The 21,912-nt window shown below is 44.6% G+C and overlaps 1 long non-coding RNA gene across 1 annotated transcript; it reads left to right on the top strand.

The window, feature by feature from the left end:
- Nucleotides 1–6,410: 6,410 nt before the first annotated feature.
- LOC109762772 (uncharacterized) lies at nt 6,411–9,956 on the top strand. The gene is made up of 4 exons (XR_012190237.1): nt 6,411–7,167; nt 7,254–7,573; nt 8,369–8,459; nt 9,698–9,956. It is a non-coding gene; the product is annotated as an uncharacterized lncRNA (long non-coding RNA).
- Nucleotides 9,957–21,912: the final 11,956 nt, after the last annotated feature.

Raw genomic sequence — 21,912 nt, 5'->3', positions numbered from 1 at the left:
CTCGTGGGCCTCTGCTTCCCCGCCGGCATGTTGGCCCAATGTGAGCATAACACAGCCCCCTCTCCTGTGCACTATTAGCCCAGCCTGCATATTCGGCCCGCATGTGTTTTTTCCTTGTCTCTGCGAATTTAGTAATTATCCAGGATTAACAGATTTGCAGAAAAGTCCCTCTTGTTCATGCATTTGGTATCTCACAAACCATGTATCGGATTAAAATGTTTTAAACATGTAAAATGCTTAGAATTTTATCTAGTTTCATAATATGCTGCTTTCATCCATGTTTAAAATGTTTAAACTTGCTGTTTGCATTAATTTGTTTAAATGCCATGTTAAAATGATTTATTTCATAACTAATTAACCGTAGCTCCGAATTTAATAAACTTTATATGTAAATGGGGTAGGAAAATGCATAGATTAACATGGTGAACTTTGTTTTACTGTTTAGTAACATTAAGATATGTTTTACGGAAGAACAGTAGCTAATTCGAAAAATGGACATGGGGATTTTCCGGAATTGTTGGTTGTTGTTCCGGCCTCATTTAAACTTGCCTAGATAGGTAGTTTTCATATGCTTCAGCCCTTGCCATGTTTAATAACATTTAGTATTGTTGAGTACATAAATGGGAGAGAACTAAATAATTGATGTGGTGTTTCGTCAATATGCAAGTCGTTGCATATTGAGCTCCACTTAATTTGTAGTTTTGTTTGTTGCACTTTGCCATGCCATGCTCATTAAATCGGACATGCATCATACTTGATTGTGCATCATGCCATGTTTATGTGATGGTTGTTTACTATGTTGTTTGCTTCTTTCCGGTTTGCTTGTCTCGTTAGCTTCGGTTTCATTCCGAGTTGTGAGGATTCGTTCGACTATGTCCGTTTGTCTTCTTCATGGACTCGTTCTTCTTCCTAGCGGGATTTCAGGCAAGATGACCATTACCCTCGATATCACTTCTATCTTTGCTTGCTAGTTGTTCGCTCTATCGCTATGTCACGCTACCTACCACTTGTTTGTCATGCCTCCCATATCGCCATGTCAAGCCTCTAACCATCCTTTCCTAGCAAACTGTTGTTTGGCTAATTACCGCTTTTGCTCAGCCCTTCTTATAGTGTTGGTAGTTGTAGGTGAAGATGAAGTTGGTTCCATGTTGGAACATGGATATTTTGGGATATCACAATATCTCTTTTTTAATTAATGCATCTATATACTTGGTAAAGGGTGGAAGGCTTGGCCTTATGCGTGGTGTTTTGTTCCACTCTTGTCACCCTAGTTTCCGTCATACCGGTGTTATGTTCCTTGATTTTGCGTTCCTTACGCGGTGGGGGTTATGGGACCCCCTTGACAGTTCGTTTTGAAAAAAACTCCTCCAGCAAGGCCCAACCTTGGTTTTACATTTGCCTCACCTAAGCCTTTATCCCTTGTGTTTCAGGAGCCCGAGGGTCATCTTTATTTACCCCCCCGGGCCAGTGCTCCTCTAAGTGTTGGTCCAAACTAGAGCACCGTGTGGGACCGTCCCTTGGCAACTTGGGTTATGTTGGTACTTGTACGCTTAGCTTATCCTGTGTGCCCTGTAAACGAGATATGTGCAGCTCCTATAAGGATTTGTCGGCACAGTCGGGTGGTCTTGCTGGTCTTGTTTTACCATCGTCAAAATGTCTTGTAACCGGGATTCCGAGTCTGATCGGGTCTTCCCGGGAGAAGGAATATCCTTCGTTGATCGTGAGAGCTTGTGATGGGCTAAGTTGGGACACCCCTGCAGGGTATAAACTTTCGAAAGTCGTGCCCACGGTTATGTGGTAGATGGGAATTTGTTAATGTCTGGTTGTAGAGAACTTGACACTTGACTTAAGTAAAATACATCAACCGCGTGTGTAACCGTGATGATTTCTTTTCGGCGGAGTCCGGGAAGTGAACACGGTCTTTGGGTTATGTATGAACGTAAGTAGTTTCAGGATCACTTCTTGATCACTTCTAGTTTCACGACCGTTGTGTTGCTTCTCTTCTCGCTCTTATTTGCGTATGTTAGCCACCATATTTGCTTAGTGCTTGCTGCAGCTCCACCTCATTACCTCATCCTACCCATAAGCTTAAATAGTCTTGATCTCGCAGGTTTTGAGATTGTTGATTCCTCGTGACTCACAGATTCTACCAAAACAGTTGCAGGTGCCGATGATGCCAGTGCAAGCGATGCTACCGAGCTCAAGTGGGAGTTCGACGAGGACCTTGGTCATTACTATGTTTCATTTCCTGATGATCAGTAGTGGAGCCCAGTTGGGACGATCGGGGATCTAGCATTTGGGGTTGTCTTCTTTTCATTTGTATTTGTCCGTAGTCGGACTATGTGTGTACTCTGAATGATGTATGTTTAATTAATGTATTGTGTGAAGTGGCGATTGTAAGCCAACTCTTTATTCCATTCTTGTTCATTACATGGGATTGTGTGAAGATGACCCTTCTTGCGACAAAACCACCATGCGGTTATGCCTCCAAGTCGTGCCCCGACACATGGGAGATATAGCCGCATCGTGGGTGTTACAAGTTGGTAATCAGAGCCATCCCCGACTTAGGAGCCCCCTGCTTGATCGAATTGCTGACGTTGTTGAGTCTAGAACAAAATGTTTTGAGTCTTAGGATTATATATATCGGAGAGTAGGATTCTTTTTACTCCTCAGTCCCTTCGTCGCTCTGGTGAGTCCTCCTGGCGTAGATGTTTTGTCTTTCCTCTCCTCAAATTTCACTAAAAAAATTTAGGATCACGCGGGTATCTTGGGATCATTCCGATATTCTTGTGACGAGAACATTGTTCTTGGTGCCTCCTGACATTTAGGGGTTGTGGCAGTGTCCCGGGGAGTTGAGCTCCGAGGTGTTGTTTTCACAATTTTATCGTTGCAGTTCTGGAATACCTGAGTTTTCGCCGACATCAAAAATCTCTTTTATGTAGTTGTTGGTGAGATAACCTCAACGCCACCCAGTACTTGGGCGGGAGTTCTGGAGTATTGCCATAGCTCGTATAACGGATGCTTTTCGAAGGTTGAGGTGCACGATTTTCGGAGTTTTCTTGGTTATGTGTTGACGGATGGATATAGGTGGATGTAGGGATTATTAGTTTGGGTGAGATATATTGCTTCCCCTGTATCCCCAGCACCAGATTGCATAACCAGAAAGTTTTGGGAGTTTATAGGTGGGAATTCAAGTAGTGCCTAGAATATCTTTCTGACAGATGCATGATATGGGATTGGGTAAATCTCTATCATATGTATTTGTTCCGGCTTATTCCGCGAGCCAAATCCTTTGTTTTGTTTTGGTTTGTGGTATTCGAGTTGCTTCATTGTCAAATGTGGATTCCATAACTCTTCTAAATGGTGCTCTCATATTTTTATGTGAATACTAATCCTTCTTTACCATCGAGGTTGTCATGTCAACTTTTTTCCAACCGGCGTGCTTCTCTTCAACATGATCCTATCATTTTTCCCATTTGCAAGATAAACTCTCAGTTTTCTCAACGGTGTTTGTGTCATAAGTCCCAAGTTGTCTTTGTTTTCCCACCCTACCACCCTTTAATTCAAGGACTCATATTTCTTAATCAAGTATCCATTTTATTGATGTGAAGACTCTTCATTCTTTCCTTCAATATTATTATCGGTGATTCTCATGAAGATGCTCAGGGGCTACAAGTTCATCAATCTTGGTTATCATTTTCTTTTCCGGTGGATTCAATTCGAGCTTCGGTGTTGAGCATATTCCTTTCATTTGTCCAATGCTTTCTCATGCCAGTGCACCTCTTAATCATTCACCTCTCGCTATTCATTCATATCCGAACTGCTGAAGATATCTCAGAAGACTCATCTTTCCATTTAAGATCCGTTAGTTCTATCTCGTGGTTGTTATCTTATTCAGGCCATTTTATTCAACTGGTGCAATCTCTCTTTTAAAATAGTTCAACGGTGTTTCCTTTTGAGTGGGCCCTAACCCACAGGTCTTTTTCCAGGATCTTACCTGACTCTTCTAATTTTTCCCGGAGCTATTCCCAAATTCTTTCAAAGTTTGACATAAGAATGATTTCTAATCAGTCAAATGTATCCTCCAAGTTCGCTTTCATATTCTTTTCATCGTTGGTTCAACCTTTCTAATTTTCATTCAGGAGTGCCTCAACATTTCATGGTGGTGTTTCTCGTCGTCATTCTCGAGTTTTCAAGACCGAAGAAGTGTTTCCTCTAAATCTTGCTCTGTTCTCTTGAAGATGCGTGGTTCAAGCTTGATGCCATCCTCTCATAATTGTTTTCGATTTTGAGAATTCTTTTCAACCATCTGGAGCAATTCAGGAGTCTTTTCAGTTTGATTCTCCGGAGCCATCATCTCAGTATTATTCATTCTCAGCTTTCAGATCTCACTATCCAAATCTTACCGGTGCATCGTTCAAATATCCTCTAATCAGTTCATGATCTCTTCGTTTTCTTGTATCTAAATTCACTCAAGTATCTTCATTCATTTCCTAATTCTTCCCGGTGTTTTGTTATCTTTCCTTCGTGCGTTTCAAGTTCTTACGGTGGTTCATTTCAGATTCCTCTTCCTATGTCCTCATATTAATTTATTTGTTGTTTCAATCCTACCGATGGTTTGTTGAAGACCTTCTCAAGTTTACTCTATATCTCTCTTAATCCTTTCTACAAGAATAAGTAGTATGCCAAATCCGTTGCTTGTTATCAATCTAAATTGGTGAAGGATACGCATAACATAATTCTTGTTCTTGTTTCATCCAAGTGATTAATTCCTTCTTCCGGAGTTCGTAATGGTATCAATTTCTCAGTTCTAAGTTGTTCATCTCTTCTTTCCGGAGTTTGTTCATCATATCACATTCTCGGTTCGAGATGCTTCATATATTTTGCCGGAGTTCTTCATGGAGGCTCTACATAGTGATTCATCAAGGATTTCTTTCATTCTCGAAGTGTTTATCAAGATTTTTGTTGGGGGAACTCAAGTATTCTTCTTCTTGCATTTCGAAGTGCAATTCTTTCTACCTTATCTTTTGAGATGGTGATATGTCATTCTTGACAATTTCCGTTCGTGCTTCATGATTCAAAACTAGCAAGAGTGAGATATTTTAAATCCATCAATCTCTTTGTTGGAGTGATCTTGGGTGACATTTCAACTACAGCCTTCCCTAAGGAATGTTGCTCTTTGTGGTGATTATCTATGATCCGAGTTTTCTCTTTATCCTCTTGGCGAAAGAAGTTTTAATCCCTTTGTTGGTCGCAATCAAATCTTTTTTCCATGAGTGGCAGGTTGTCACCTCATAATTTTGAGATATTTTCCATAAGCCCTCAACAAGCTTGATCTTTTCGTTGTTGGTTTTCCAACAACTCCGTTCTAACCTTCTTTGAAGGGTGCTTTCCAAGATCATTTGTGGCAGAAGTTGGCATTTTCTTCTCCATTCCTTTATTGCAATGATCTATCTTCTATTCTTTCTTTCGGAGGCATGGTGATGTTGCTCTCTTCACTCATCATCTCGAATTGTGAGGATCGTGTTCTTTTCTTGCTTATCCATTTAACTGGGGTGTTGTGTCTATCATTCCTCTTTTAACCAGAGTCTCATCCAAGTGCTTTCATTTTGCCAAGTTCATATTCTATCCCTTCCATTTTCAACCGGAGTGTTGTCGTGATTATTCTTTATCGTTCCTTGTAGATCTTGTTTCAACCGGAGTGCTTGCATGTACTTCTTGTCCATCGTAACCATTTTTGTTTGTCTTTCAACCTACAAGGTTCTTGTATTGTTCCTCGTTCCTCTTGCCGAACAGAGTGTTTTAAATTTTGTTCACCTCCGTCGTGTCATTTCTTCAAGCTTTGCGACCTCTCAAGTTTCTTTGGTTTCACTCGTTTGTCAGAGAAGCAACTTTGTTTACCTCTTCCTCTTCCGCTTCTTTTCGGTGCCATCCTTAGATCTCGGGACGAGATCTCTTGTAAGTGGTGGAGTGTTGTGACGCCCCAAGACCGACGCTTCAGACGCCTTCCATGTTTTCGTTGTCACGTTGTGTTTTATTTATTTCTTTGTTGCATTTCATCATGGCATCATCCGCATTGCATCGACCCTCGTTGCCGTCATTGTTTTTAAAACTTGCATCCGCTCGTAGTTGCCGTGTCCCCCTTGCTTTTGTTGACCGTTCCGAGACCAACCTTGTTCTTTGTTTTCCATCTCGCCTAAACCGGAGTCTCTCTGTACAATGCTCAAACCTCTCGTGCGCGTCCGAAAGCTGTCCCGAACCCGACCCGGGCAGTCGCGACCGATGGGTCTGGATCATCCCCAAACATTTTTAAAACATCTCCGTTTTTTTATTTGGACTTCCCAAGCCTCTTTTGTCTCGACCATCTCATTTCGATCGGATGATCCAAACTCCACTCTAAATCCATTTTTAGACCAAACCCTAAATCCTAGGACTTTTATCCCCCTAGCCGCCGCCACCACCTATAGCCTTCCCCCTCCTCGGATCAGCCGGCGCCACCCACTCACCAGTTCTCCCTTGGGATCCATCCCTCCCCAACCATCGCTTGCCACCTACAGCCTCCAGATCCCCTCGCCCTCCACTCGCTCGATCCAGCGCCTCCCCTGTCCCTCCTCGATTCCCACCGAACAACCCAATCAATCCATCGATCCAACATCGTTGATCCCTCGATCCAAGAGCTCTTGCCCGAGGCTCCAAGCTCCCCTGCCTCCACGAACACGAGCGCCCAGGGCCTTGTGCCCCTGCCGTCCTAGCAACAGCAGCAACAACCTCGCCAGAGATGAGTTCCCCGCTGTGACCTGCTCCCTTCCTTCCCCATCTGCTCTCTCTTTTTCTCTCTCTCTCTCACGCTGCTCTCTCTCTGTTGTCCTCGCAGTGCCGCCATGGAGACCCCAGCTCCAACCTGTAGTAGCTGCGCTGCCGGAGTCGCCATCACCTCGTCCCCTCGTCCAGTTCCTGGTGTCCGGGTCATCTCCCCGTCGTCGCCATCTTGCTGTCATGGCGCGGTTGTGCTCGAAGAGATGCCCGTGTCGCTTTGGCCGTGCATCCCAGCCGCGCCCCATCAACCGCGCCAAGTCCCTCATCGCGCCGCGCCCGTCTTCCTCCTCGTCGCACCGATCCAGGAGGATCGACCTCGCCTGCCTCCCGCGCATCACTCCTCTTCTGCCGGTGAGCAGCACCAGTCGGGTCCCTCTTTATTCTGCCCACTTTCCCTCCTCTCTACTCTGAAACTCTGCTTTGTGTTCTTCCTATAGAATCTTGAGCCGCCCCCGTCGCCCTCTGCTTCGCGCTGCATCCCGCGCCTCGATCTTCCCCAAGACCGGCCGGATCCATCTTCCCGCGCCCGGATCCGCCCGTTCCAGCCGGTTCCCGCCGACCCTGTCGCCAGAACCTTCCCTGGCGCCGTCTTCTACATCGCCATGACCCTGCTGCTGCTTTTGTTCTTCGTTCTTCAGTAACGAGTAGCAGCAGCTCGCTCGGTAGAGCCGCACGTTGACCGCGACCCCAAGGCCCAGCGACCTCATGCCTCGCCTGCTCGTGGGCCTCTGCTTCCCCGCCGGCCTGTTGGCCCAATGTGAGCATAGCACAGCCCCCTCTCCTATGCACTATTGGCCCAGCCTGCATATTCGGCCCGCATGTGTTTTTTTCCTTGTCTCTGCGAATTTAGTAATTATCCAGGATCTACAGATTTGCAGAAAAGTCCCTCTTGTTCATGCATTTGGTATCTCACAAACCATGTATCGGATTAAAATGTTTTAAACATGTAAAATGCTTAGAATTTTATCTAGTTTCATAATATGCTGCTTTCATCCATGTTTAAAATGTTTAAACTTGCTGTTTGCATTAATTTGTTTAAATGCCATGTTAAAATGATTTATTTCATAACTAATTAACCGTAGCTCCGAATTTAATAAACTTTATATGTAAATGGGGTAGAAAAATGCATAGATTAACATGGTGCACTTTGTTTTACTGTTTAGTAACATTAAAATATGTTTTATGGCAGAACAGTAGCTAATTCGAAAAATGGACATGGGGATTTTCCAGAATTGTTGTTTGTTGTTCCGGCCTCATTTAAACTTGCCTAGATAGGTAGTTTTCATATGCTTCAGCCCTTGCCATGTTTAATAACATTTAATATTGTTGAGTACATAAATGGGAGAGAACTAAATAATTGATGTGGTGTTTCGTCAATATGCAAGTCGTTGCATATTGAGCTCCACTTAATTCGTAGTGTTGTTTGTTGCACTTTGCCATGCCATGCTCATTAAATCGGACATGCATCATACTTGATTGTGCATCATGCCATGTTTATGTGATGGTTGTTTACTATGTTGTTTGCTTCTTTCCGGTTTGCTTCTCTCGTTAGCTTCGGTTTCGTTCCGGAGTTGTGAGGATTCGTTCGACTACGTCCGTTTGTCTTCTTCATGGACTCGTTCTTCTTCTTAGCGGGATTTCAGGCAAGATGACCATTACCCTCGATATCACTTCTATCTTTGCTTGCTAGTTGTTCGCTCTGTCGCTATCTCGCACTACCTACCACTTGTTTGTCATGCCTCCCATATCGCCATGTCAAGCCTCTAACCATCCTTTCCTAGCAAACCGTTGTTTGGCTAAGTTACTGCTTTTGCTCAGCCCTTCTTATAGCGTTGCTAGTTGTAGGTGAAGATGAAGTTGGTTCCATGTTGGAACATGGATATTTTGGGATATCACAATATCTCTTATTTAATTAATGCATCTATATACTTGGTAAAGGGTGGAAGGCTCGGCCTTATGCCTGGTGTTTTGTTCCACTTTTGCCGCCCTAGTTTCCGTCATACCGGAGTTATGTTCCTTGATTTTGCGTTCCTTACGCGGTTGGGGTTATGGGACCCCCTTGACAGTTCGCTTTGAAAAAAACTCCTCCAGCAAGGCCCAACCTTGGTTTTACATTTGCCTCCCATAAGTCTTTTTCCCTTGGGTTTCCGGAGCCCGAGGGTCGTCTTTATTTACCCCCCACCCCGGGGCCAGTGCTCCTCTGAGTGTTGGTCCAAACTAGAGCACCGTGCGAGACCGTCCCTTGGCAACTTGGGTTATGTTGGTACTTATACGCTTAGCTTATCCGGTGTGCCCTGAGAACGAGATATGTGCAGCTCCTATCGGGATTTGTCGGCACAGTCGGGTGGTCTTGCTGGTCTTGTTTTACCATCGTGGAAATGTCTTGTAACCGGGATTCCGAGTCTGATTGGGTCTTCCCGGGAGAAGGAATATCCTTCATTGATCATGAGAGCTTGTGATGGGCTAAGTTGGGACACCCCTGCAGGGTATAAACTTTCGAAAGCCGTGCCCGCGGTTATGTGGCAGATGGGAATTTGTTAATGTCCGGTTGTAGAGAACTTGACACTTGACTTAACTAAAATACATCAACCGCGTGTGTAACCGTGGTGGTCTCTTTTCGGCGTTGTCCGGGAAGTGAATGGTCTGTGGGTTATGTATGAACGTAAGTAGTTTCAGGATCACTTCTTGATCACTTCTAGTTTCACGACCGTTGCGTTGCTTCTCTTCTCGCTCTTATTTGCGTATGTTAGCCACCATATTTGCTTAGTGCTTGCTGTAGCTCCACCTCATTACCTCATCCTACCCATAATCTTAAATAGTCTTGATCTCGCGGGTTTTGAGATTGTTGAGTCCTCGTGACTCACAGATTCTACCAAAACAGTTGCAGGTGCCGATGATGCCAGTGCAGGCGATGCTACCGAGCTCAAGTGGGAGTTCGACGAGGACCTTGGTCGTTACTATGTTTCGTTTCCTGATGATTAGTAGTGGAGCCCAGTTGGGACGATCGGGGATCTAGCATTTGGGGTTGTCTTCTTTTCATCTGTATTTGTCCGTAGTCGGACTATGTGTGTACTCTGAATGATGTATGTTTAATTAATTTATTGTGTGAAGTGGCGATTTTAAGCCAACTCTTTATCCCATTCTTGTTCATTACATGGGATTGTGTGAAGATGACCTTCTTACGACAAAACCACCATGCGGTTATGCCTCCAAGGCGTGCCCCGACACATGGGAGATATAGCTGCATCGTGGGTATTACATCAGCCTTCAATGCTGACCCTGGCAGGAGCCATGGTTCATCCTTCGTACGGTACACTAAAGAAACCTCCGTTCAAGTTTCATCATGCATGGGAGTGGAATGTACTAGATACAGACCACATCCACTACGCTGCAATGGATGGCTACCTTTGTTTCAATATCTACAAGGGTTGGATGAAGAGCAAGAGGCAAGTGTGCGGTTCAAGCAAAGAAGTATCGCCCAAGAGGAAGAGGGACAAGGACGGAGTCGAGCATGTGGACGAGGAGTCCGAGTAAGGTGGCAGTGTTGTTGCTCATGGTGGTTCTAATGCAGTGTCTACAGGATTAGTTGCTTAGTTTAACTTCAGGTGTGCTTAGTTTAATTTGAGGGGTGTGTTGTGCTGAGGCCCCAGCAGAACTATGTTATGTTCCTTCTCGTTACTTTAACTCTTCAGTACGTACATACTAGTATTTCTTACAGTTCATCTTTTAGTTGGTATGGTACTTCCACTCGTTTCTTCACATTATATACGTACAATATATATGGCCAACATCATATAGCCAGCAGTTTAGTTGTCAAAGAATTTCAGGGTGCTTAGTTTTATTTGAGGGGTGTGTTGTGCTGGACACCATTATTGTGACTCAAATCTCTTTGGCCATGTTATAATGACGTAAATACCGATGGACCAACATGCCAGCTCTCCCTCTATCTCACTACAGTAAAATAAAGTGTGGGGCCTACTTGATCCCAACAGCGTTCTTATTTTCCTGTAAAATTATTCGCTTGGTTAGACCTGACAAGGGCCACACTTATCATTGTGAGAATCGGCTTATTTTTGTCATATAACATGGTCAACGGGTTTGACATGAAAATAACCATGTCTAATGGCATTTTTGAGCAAACATCTAACTTAACGATGTCATTTATTAGATATCTAATTGCATTTTGAGCAAGCATCTCACAGATCGATGGCATTTTTGAGTAGTTGTAACTTCTAATGATAAAACTGAGTAGTGATACACAACTAGTGGCATAAATAATAAGAACCCAATAATTGAATAGGTATGCTAATTTCTTTAATATAATTTAGCACCCCATTTAAGCACGTACTAGCTTTTTTAATAGTACTATATGCATAATTTGGCGACGAGCGCTGTCTATATGTACCACCTTTTTTCTTTAATTTCATCTTGTTAGTTTTGCTCCATGGCGCAATCCATCGATACTACTACTCCCTCCTTTTCGGTTTATAGGGCTCAATTCAAAAATCTCACCAACCAAGGTAGATGGTGAGTGGTGAAATACTTTTTGTAATTTGCAAAAACACCCAATTAATGCTCTTCTTTTCCTCAAAAATTTATGTTTACCAATGCATTAATTGCAATACATGCATGCATAATGTACATGCATTGGTCAATTTTCTCTTAATACTTGCATGCAATTATTTAATACACCTTGGAATCTGAACTTGTAATGGTGAACAGCCAAATTGAGCCTTATAAAATGGAAAAACTAAAATTTTGAGATAAGCCCTATAAACCGGAAAGGAGGGAGTATTGTACAAAAGTATACATTTTTTAAAAGGCTAGATGGCGGGGCAGTCTAGCTTGGTCGGTTTCAAGAGAGGCGAGGGCCTTTGTGATTTGACGGCTCATTACTACTGGAAGGCGGGGCCTTGTGATTTGACTGCCCGTATAAATGTGCCGACGACCTGAGGAGGAGCAAAGAACCGTGCGGTATACTCAAGTTTTCCACTGGAGTAGTATGACGGAGGAGCACGAAACACGGCAGCCCAGTGCCATATGGCGATAAAAAATGATCTAATTTGCTAGTCATCTCATTATTAGCATTGTTCTATTCATGCCTCGTAGAGAACGTGACACGTGCGGTGAAACATCCGAAGCAAAAGAAGAAACACAGGAGCAAAAGAAGAATGAAGATTATCACCCCAAAAAAAGAAGGAAGACGCACACACAAGTTTGGGGCGCTGCTCTCTACTACATGAAGGGTTGCTGGCCGTGGAGTCGTAACTGCTTCTTCATCGCCTCCACGACCTCCATCTCCGTGCGCATCTCCTACGCCATCTTCTTCATTCTGTCCATGACGCGGGATTTCTCGATGCGAGCCTTCATCATCTGTTCCACGGCCACATTACGTACCTTGACAGCAGCCGGGTGCTCGATGCGGAGCTTCGCCAGCTCCTCCTTCTGTTCTATGACAAGGGCCTGCAGCATCTTCATCGATGAACTACTATTCTCATGCAGCTTCTTCTAGCCGGCGTTCTCCTCCTTCAGCAGGTCGAGCTCGTGGCAGAGCTTTGCCTTATCCTCATGAAGTTGCAGGATTTTGCCGGTCGCCTTCTTCTCCAAGGCAATGCTCTTCTTCAGCAGCATCACCAAGCCGGCGGTCAACTCCCCCTGTTCATTGAGCTCAGCGGGCATGTCGTCGAGGCTCTCCTTCAGCAGCACCACCAAGCCGTGGATGAACTCCTTCTGCTTATTAAGGTGCTTATTGATCTGATCGGGCATGCCGTCGAGGGATAACAAACTCCAGCGCCACCAGCTCGGCATGTTCGCCTCTCCGGCTAGGGCGCTCCTGGGAGCCATCGGCTGCCTGTGAGAGATCTTTCAAGGTCTCTGCGTGGTGGCGAGCCCTCTTTTTTTTCCGCAGCCTTGGTTGCCACAACCTTGTTACGAATAGTTCTCGACCTAGAGCTCTGCACACCGGCCATGGCAAGGATGGATGAAGAAGAAGGACTTATGAGGAGGAAGGTAGAGTAATTTTCGGTTAGGTAGTTCCCCTTTTTATAACCTAAGTACTAGCACTAGTACTAAAACCTGCATAGTGGGAACACGTTCAGGTTTGGTACGTACTAGTAGGTGTGAGCAGGCTTGCACTTAATTGTATCACTAGTACTTTGGAATGTGATGGGAATAAGGTAAAGATTAATTGATTGTTTTGGTTTCGAGGCCCGAAACGACTCCCGATGAGTTTAGTGGAACATAAATTTCAAGTACTCCCTCCATCTCAGTTTACAAGGCTTGCGTGTGTATCTAGGTTGTCAATGTAACTTATATAAAATAAATTGTTTAACATAAAAATATATCATTAAAAAATAGAATACTATTTGAAGTTTGTAATGATATATTTTTCGTAATGCATGCCTCTTATTAAGTTGGTCAAATTAACGACCTAGGTACACATGCAAGACTTGTAAACTGAGATAGAGGGAGTACTACACTGCTAAAATGCGGTCACACAAGTCAGTGATGTAACTGGTCGTACATGTCAGACCAGGCCAATGCGTGTCCCTTCGGTGAGACGCGGGTCCGACCGACAGTCTGTTGGTGCGACCGACCGTAAAGTATTACGCGATGGAGACTTCTGGTTGTGGCTTCGGTTGATTGTCACGACCAAGCATTCTAAAACTAGTGATAAATCAATTACCATATTTTTCCAAACGACCAAGTATTTTCATAGGAATACTATACATATAGATGGAGTGATTGTCATGGTTGCAAACCGACATGGCGTTGCAAGTTCACTGTAGCAGAAACCGACTAGGTCACTGCATCGCTGGCAGGGAAGGAGGGCAGCTCACCTCGCCTACAATGCATGCCCAGCGGCGCCGCCGCAACTGGTCCCGGGATTTGGCTTCTCCTACCACCCATTTGAACAGTTGCACCGGCTGCTCATGCCATTGCGCAGGCATGCGTGTTCTTTCCTCCGCAGTCGACTCCGTGAATATGATCTCTGCCATTAGCCCTAGCTCGAAATCAACGCGACGCTGCCAGATGCTGACATCCCTCAGCATCTCTCCCCAAAGATCGACTTGCGCCTCCGCCTTGTGTTGCACCAGGCGCAGCTCCTTGGAACTTCTCCCCAATCGATGCGACGCTTCCTCGACCCGATTTGCCCTTGCTACCCACCACCTGAAACGCAGCCCTTGCATGTCCTCCGGCTCCACCGATCTGTGATTCCAGAGCAATGGATCCCCTCTAAAACACATGTGGGTTTCGCTCAAAGGCGGCAGTGCTACGGGCCGCACCGAGAGGGCAGCCCGCGGGATCCTGGGATCTAAGGGATTATCCATGGCGGGATCCGGTGGGCGAGGCGGGGAGGCGAGACTAGGCGCTAGGAGAGCCCTACGAGGCTAAGATAAAGATAGTACTACTCCACTCAGTCCATATTTAAATACAAAGGCCACCAACAGTAGCCCTGGCAAAAATTGATCATGCTGCCTGCGTCCTGGTTTATTGGCCCCTTTTTTGTGCCACTTTTTATGACATGCATAAATATTATGTTACTTACAAATATGGTCAAAAATTGGCAAAAATACGAAGGAGACCAATGGAAGTACTAGCAACCCATGATTTAACTACTCGCATGTGCGCAGTGGAGTAGTAATGTCTTTCTTCCGCCCTCACGTCCACTCAATTTGCATGCGCTGTATTAATTGACCATCAATGAAGTAAAGGACTTTACACGCGTCAAGTTATCACATGGGTGGATCTTCTTACAAAAATGCATCAACCGTGTACCCGCGTGTGCGTGCGAGGGAATGAGTGCTCGCATGGCATGTGTGCACATCTTCGCTTCGTGCATGTACCGCCAGTGTGGCTCAGAGAGGACGAGTACATTCTTCTGGAACAAGTAGCACGTCACTATGATCAATCCACATAAGGAGGTCGCGACAACGCCTCCACATGTGCCATGTGGCTTCATGAACTGTAAGAGAGACACTGTGTAGCGTGTTCTAACTTACGTGTTTTGCACATACTCGAAGTACTAGTAAGGTACACATGCATTGCACGCATCAGATTTGGCAACCAAATTATGAATAAATACCACACTATAGCATGTAAGCTCTGAGTCATATATGCCTGATGTAGACCTTCGTTTAATTCTTATAGTTCATCTCATTCAAAATAAATTAGTTTTTATAAAAAAGCTAGGGCCTCTTTGATTCGTAGGATTTCCAAAACGCGGGAATAGGAAAAACATGGGATTAGAGTGGAACGTCGTCTTGAATCCTACAGGATTGTACGAGTGTTTGATTGTGCATAGAAGAAATGTAGGATTTTTTCAAAGATGTTTGAGTGGATGGGATGTTTCCTATGAAATCTAGTGCAAATGAATCCTATGGAATAATTCCTATTGTTTACAATCCTACGAATCAAACAACCAAGATAGGAAAAATTCCTAAGGATTAGAATCCTCCAAAATTCCTTTGAGAATCCTTTGAATCAAAGAAGCCCTTAATCTATTTTATGATTCATGGAATTGTGCATTGTAAAGCATAAAGTAAAAACAAAATAATGGCGATTCAACTAGAAAAAAAGTTTGGGCAGTTATGATATGGAAGATTCTAGAACAAAGGAGAAGCACTAGTGTTTTGAGGTTTGTGCATTATGCTTAAGTTCAACCATGGAGTCTGCTAGATTGTACATGTGGGAAAATCCGGTGGGGGGCTAGTAGATGGTGCGAGGGGCCAAGTGGAGGGAGACTATGAAGGAGTGCACAAGCGCAAGATCGATATTTAAAGAGAGGGGGCAAGAACATGCGCTGTTGCGCGCAGTAGCGGAGCCATGAAAAATAAATGAGCTAGGGGGCCAAGCATTGCTAATCCTTTACGAGGAGGGCCAATTCATCAACTTAAACCATTTACCAGTAATTGTCTAATGATCACATTCATATTAGCCTCGATATATAGTGATGTTAGGGGGGCAGGGCCCTTGCTGCCCCCTGTCTTCGCCACTATGCGCGTGTGTGAGTGATGAAGCCGAAGGCATGGATGATGAGAGGGGGACGTTGGATATATAATTAATGTGTGTGTATTAGCTATGTAATCCTATATAGAGAGGTATAGATTGATCGATGTGGACGTGGGAAAGAGGGTGAGACCTCACTAGATATATATAGATTGATCGGTTTGTGTGGGAAACTACGAAAGACCTAGATATATATACACACATATAGAGGAACATCGATCATTGCGCATGCACGTGAGAGATAAAGACTGCCCGATATGATGGAGAGGGGGAGGTGTGTGTGTGTGTGAGTGCATGCATGGGAGACGTGGGTGTATTAGCTATATATGTTAATCCTATATAGAGAGGTATAGATTGATCGATGTGGACGTGGGAAAGAGGGTGAGACCTCACTGGATATATCGATTGATCGGTTTGTGTGGAAAACTATGAAAGACCTAGCTATATACACACATACATAGAGGAACATCGATCGTTGCGCATGCACGCGTGAGAGATAAAGAATGCCCGATATGATGGAGAGGGGGATGTGTGTGGGTGTGTGCCTTCATGGGAGACCGACCTGAAGAAAAAGATTGCATGCGTGTGATGGATAATGCCGACTGGTAGTGTGTGTGCATGCATGCACGAGAGAAAGTTAGTGGTACAACTATAAAAGAGAAGACGACTGTGTGGGTGTAAAAGACTAGGTGAGGTCATAATCAATGTAAAGTTGAATTCAAATATTTGAATAAGGGATCATGATGTTTGAAACCCGTGCATGCATGAATATAACTGAGATATGCGCGGTGTGGTTTGGAAACGAGCATGTTGTACTGTATAGACATTAAACAAGGTCGGACTGATTTGAATTTGAGATATCGATGGCAGACATCCTTTGGCCACATTGCATCCGTGCATGGACACACTATTCTAATTGGAGATGATGGGTGGCTTTCGCATCACATATCTATATCTATACCCCTATATATATTATATATTATATTTTTTATATAGTGTGCGGATAACTTTAACTTTGAAAGATGGTTGTTGGATGAGGCCAATCCGATGGTGCAGAGATGCCAAATTTGAGCACTACTGGCCGCTGGATATCATCTAGATTCCACTAGATTTTGTCACATGTACAATCTAGAAGACTCCATGGTTGAACTTAAGCATAATGCACAAACCTCAAAACACAAGAACTTCTTCATTGTTCTAGAATCTTCCGTATCAGAATTGCCCAAATGTTTTTCTACATGATTTGCCATTATTTGTTTTTACTTTATGCCTTACAACGCAAAATTCCATGAATCTTAAAATAGATTAGCTTTCTTACAAAAAGATGATTTTGAATGAAATGAACTATAAGAATTAAACGAACATCTACATCATGCATATATGACTCAAAGCTTACATGCTATAATGTGGTATTTATTCATAATTTGGTTGCCAAATCTCATGCATGCAATGCACGTGTACCTTACTAGTCTAAATGGTGTTTGTGTGTGTGTTGTGCTTGTTAAACACATTGTACGTAGTATATCATACATGGTTTAGATTCCGAACATCTAGCTAGAGCATACATGTACTATGATTTGAATTCAACATAAAATGGATACATATATTTGAATTTGAGATCGTATGTACATGTAGTTCATATTTATATAGGAATTTACTTCTCCTATATTCATGTCATGTGTTGTGAAGATAATATTTAGATGGTTGTATAACTAACCCGAGTACAATCCCATTCAAACAGGGAAAATGTACTCAAATTTTAGTCCATATGCTAGACAACACACATTTTTTTATTGTTGAGGGAAGTGCCAATTATTTTGGTACTGTACACGTTATGTTTGTTGTCTCGATTTTTTTTTTATTTTTTTGTTGTTGTATTTGAATGCATTTCTAGTAATATAGTAAAATGGTACATGGCTCTCTCCAGTTGTGAGGTGCGAATTGTGTTTTTTTGGTACACATTAAGCTTGTTCTCCCGAAATTTCAAGCCGCTCCTTGTTATGCCGAAATTTCAAGCTAGCGTCTCTGTCCATCGTGCTGCGAAACTCCCGCCTCTTCAACCCGCGCCTTGTTACCCCGAAATATTTTAGATATATCTTTGTCTCGTTGTGCTCCGACAACTCCCTCCATCTCAACCCATGCCTTGCTATTCCAAAATTACAACGCGCGCGAAAACTCCCACCTCCTGTGAAATCCCGACACGTGAAATGCCCGTGATACCCGTGAACCGAAAGAACCGCCAAGGTCAAATCGGTGGGGGTACTTTCGTAACTTACCCCACATTTCGGACAAGCGCGTCCCTAAGCCATGGTTCCCCACTCCCATCCCATCCGCCCACTCATTCATACACCGAGGCCGCGAAAACCCGTGAAGCCCCACACACTCCTCCATCCGCCATCCAGCCGGAGCCTCTTCCCCGGCGACGTCGTCCACAGCAACACCTCGACATCCCTCATCCACCGTACCGGATGAGGACCCGTCGTCGATCTCGTCGTCCCGCCGGTTCAGCCACCCCGTCGTCCACCTCCAAGGAGCTGCCCCGACGTTCCCCTCGTCTTTTGTGCCACCTCCATTCCCACACCGTCGTCTTCACCTGCACCACCGGAAGAGCATCATCATCACCGTTTCCTCGGATGAAGCTGAGGCCTAATGGGCTCCACCAAAGAGGTTGTACACTAATCGCCGCATTTTCTTCTTCATTCGATCTCACGGTGCTGCCGGCGCTCGGTCCCGAGCCGACACGGCGCAGCTCCATCCACGGCGGCGTCGCCGGCCACTTCCTCCACGGCGTCGCTCCCTCGGCGGCGACATCCACATCAGTAGGAGCTGCTGCTGCTGTAGCTCTCGCTCGCGCTGGTGCTCAGCTCTTGCTCTCGGTCCCCTGCTTGGTCTACTCTTGCTATTGCTCGTGCTCTAGCTGCTGCTCTCGCTCTTGCTCTTGCTTGCGATGCTGCTCCGATTTAGCTACACTTTAATCGACTGAATCGACTTTTGGGTCAGTCGATTTTCAGGGGGCGGGGGCGGGGGCTCGCCGGAGTTAAGGAAGAACTAGCCGCGGCGGGAAGGGGGCTCACCGGAGAGGTACCCTACTATCTATCTTAGGGTTCAGGGTGGGGGCGGTGGTCGCCGGCGGTGGTGGGGCGCTGGCGTGGGGATCGCCGGAGAAGAAGCTCGGCACGGGGGGGAGGGGGGGCTAGAGGGATGCCCGGGGCGGCGGCGGGCCGCCGGTGGGGAGTGGTTTCAGGGCGGTTGGGGCGGTGCACCACCGGCCGCAGGCGGTGGGGGGTGGCTCTTTGGCCGGTGGTGGCTGGCGGCTCAGGGGGTGGAGGTTGAAGATGAATTGAAGGCCCTTGATTTCGTATCCAATGGCTGGAAAATCAACTGACCAGAGATGAAAAAGTTAGTCGACTGACGTGTAGCCTCACCTGATGCTGCTACACGACCAATTGCCTCGTCTCTCGCACGCGCTGCTGCTGCTACTACTTTTCTGCTACTAGTGCGTTTAGTTTCGACAGTAAAATTCAGTTTCGACAGCAAAATTCAGTTTCGACAGTTAAGTTGAGTTTCGACAGTTAAATTCAGTTTCGACAGTTAAGTTTAGAGATGAGCGGCTGATGTATTATACATCTAGCACTTTGTGGTTATGTATTTTACGTAATCTATTGGAGATGCTATTAGAATTCCACTCAGGTTAACGTTGTCTCTCTTGTCCTGTTTCAGCCTAGGCATCGTACAACTCACCGGAGCTGCTCCAACGACGAAACCCTCCATCACAGCGGAGCAGTACCCCGGGCTCCATCTCCAGACACCTAAGATCTTCTTGCCCTCCTCCGACAGCCAAGTCAGCCGGAGCATCCTCACCGACCAACCCAATCACGCTGAGATCGACATGGCTTTGCCAAAGAGGTTGTACACTTGTTGCATCTCTTTTTTTTACTCTACATGTTATATATATTGTCCACTGAGCACACGTAGTAACGTGAAATACGATTATTTTATCCTACTATATGACAAGTAGTGAGGTACCAAGCAACTTAGCTATTCGTGATGGACTCTCTTGAACGCCATCATTATTTATCTCTGCGCATTTGAGCTGTGCATTTGTGGTTTGACTCAATCTCACCATGCTTCTTTGCATCCTGTGATCTTCCAATTCTTGTGAATCAAACACCCAGATTGGCAGAATCCTGTGTTTCTAAATTCTCTGTTTTGCACGTGCATTCCTATCCTATTCCTGTCTATTTCCTATCCCTGCATTGTTAGAATCCTCAAATTCAAACAAGCCCTTACACAATTACTTCTATTACAGATATGTGTCAAACAAGACCTTGTGTGGTTTGTCCTGCTCCTGCTGCGCTGTATTCCACCCCAGCTCAGCTGCTCCAACGACGGAAGGGTTCACCACAACAGGGATCTGCTCTCCAGACTATCTTTCACCACCTCAGATCTTCTTCCCCGCGTCCGGCAGCCACGACAACTACATTACCATCATCAACTGAGCAGATGACCTTGAGGACTACACGGGTCTGCAAGAGAGGTCGCACTCTTCCGTGTCTTCTTACGTTATGCATCGCTTAATATGATGACATGCTACTTTATCGTCGTGTTCACCTATTAGACTCCGAGTCAGGTCCAAACTAATGCTGAAAATTGAGTTTTTAAATGGTTGTGGGGTATATATTGGGGCAGCAATCAGTACTATCTGTCTACTATCTGGTTAATCTCGGGTGTCTACTATGAGTTTCATGTTGGGTGCAAACAAACATTAAAGGAGCCATTATCTGTATTTTTTAACTAAAGCTATTATCTGCCTGCTATCATTGGTTTTGGGTCTATCCATAGTTTGCTACCATCAGTCTGGATTTGTGCATGCACTCCTTACATAATCTCACTATGTTTTATTCCTATGCATGTCAATTGTTGTACACAATGGAACTGTACATGTAGAGCAAAAGAGACGAGCCTTGCGTGGCAATAAAATTTCATGCAGACGTCGCTCCATGGTGGGCGCAAAGGCAGCCCCCCTCCACCCATTTCGGATGTAATCAAGAGGAAGATAACTATTCTGAGGGGGATTCAGAAGGAGAAGACCACTCCTATTTACCCCCTGAGGTCTTCGCTCTAACTTGGCATGCTGATGTTGGTAATATCATGCATGTGGTGCCTTGCATTGCTTACTGTATACATCAAATATGTCATCTGCTTAGTTTATACATGCTTTGTGTCAATGCCATCTGTTTAGTTTCTTTACCTTATATGTCAATCATGCAATGCCATCTTGTTTAGCCAGGCATCATATATGTGAATTTTGCAATGCCACCCTGGTTAGCCAGTCATCTTATATGTGAATTATATCATGCCATCATTTTTTTATTACGTGTTAAATTTGTCAACAATTTTAGTACATTCAATAACTCTTCCTGTGCATCAGCCATTCAGCACGGTCATGGAAAAAAATCTGAAGTGGAAACAAGGTCTTCAGAGCAGACAATGCTATCTGACGAAGCGCATGTCTTGCTGGTTATGGATAGCTCCTCAGACGAGGATTCAGAGGCAGATGACCAGTCCTATCCCCCCCCCCCGAGGTGCATGCTCTAACTTGGCAGGGTTATATTGCTCATATCGTGCGTATGGTATCTTGCATTGCTATGTCATTTGCTTAGTTTAGACACGCTTTGTGTGAATGCCCCCTGTTTAGTGTCTAATTACCATATATGTGAATTATGCGATGCCATTGCTACCTCTTGAGCATGCGTTGGTTTTCCCTTGAAGAGGAAACGGTGATGCAGCAAAGTAGCGTAAGTATTTCCCTCAGTTTTTGAGAACCAAGGTATCAATCCAGTAGGATACTACATGCAAATCGCCTAGTACCTGCACTAACAATCAAGAACCTTGCAACCAACGCGATAAAGGGGTTGTCAATCCCTTCACGACCACTTGCAAAAGTGAGATCTGATAAAGATAATAAGATAAATATTTATTTTTGTTGTATAGATTGCAAATTAAAGATTGCAAAATAGTAAACTAGAATTATAGATCGAAAACTTGTATGATGTAAAGTAGACCCGGGGGCCATAGGTTTTACTA

The sequence above is a fragment of the Aegilops tauschii genome, chromosome 7, assembly GCF_002575655.3.
Source record: "Aegilops tauschii subsp. strangulata cultivar AL8/78 chromosome 7, Aet v6.0, whole genome shotgun sequence".
Classification (NCBI taxonomy): Eukaryota; Viridiplantae; Streptophyta; class Magnoliopsida; order Poales; family Poaceae; genus Aegilops; species Aegilops tauschii.
This window is presented reverse-complemented; position numbering and strand designations above follow the sequence as displayed.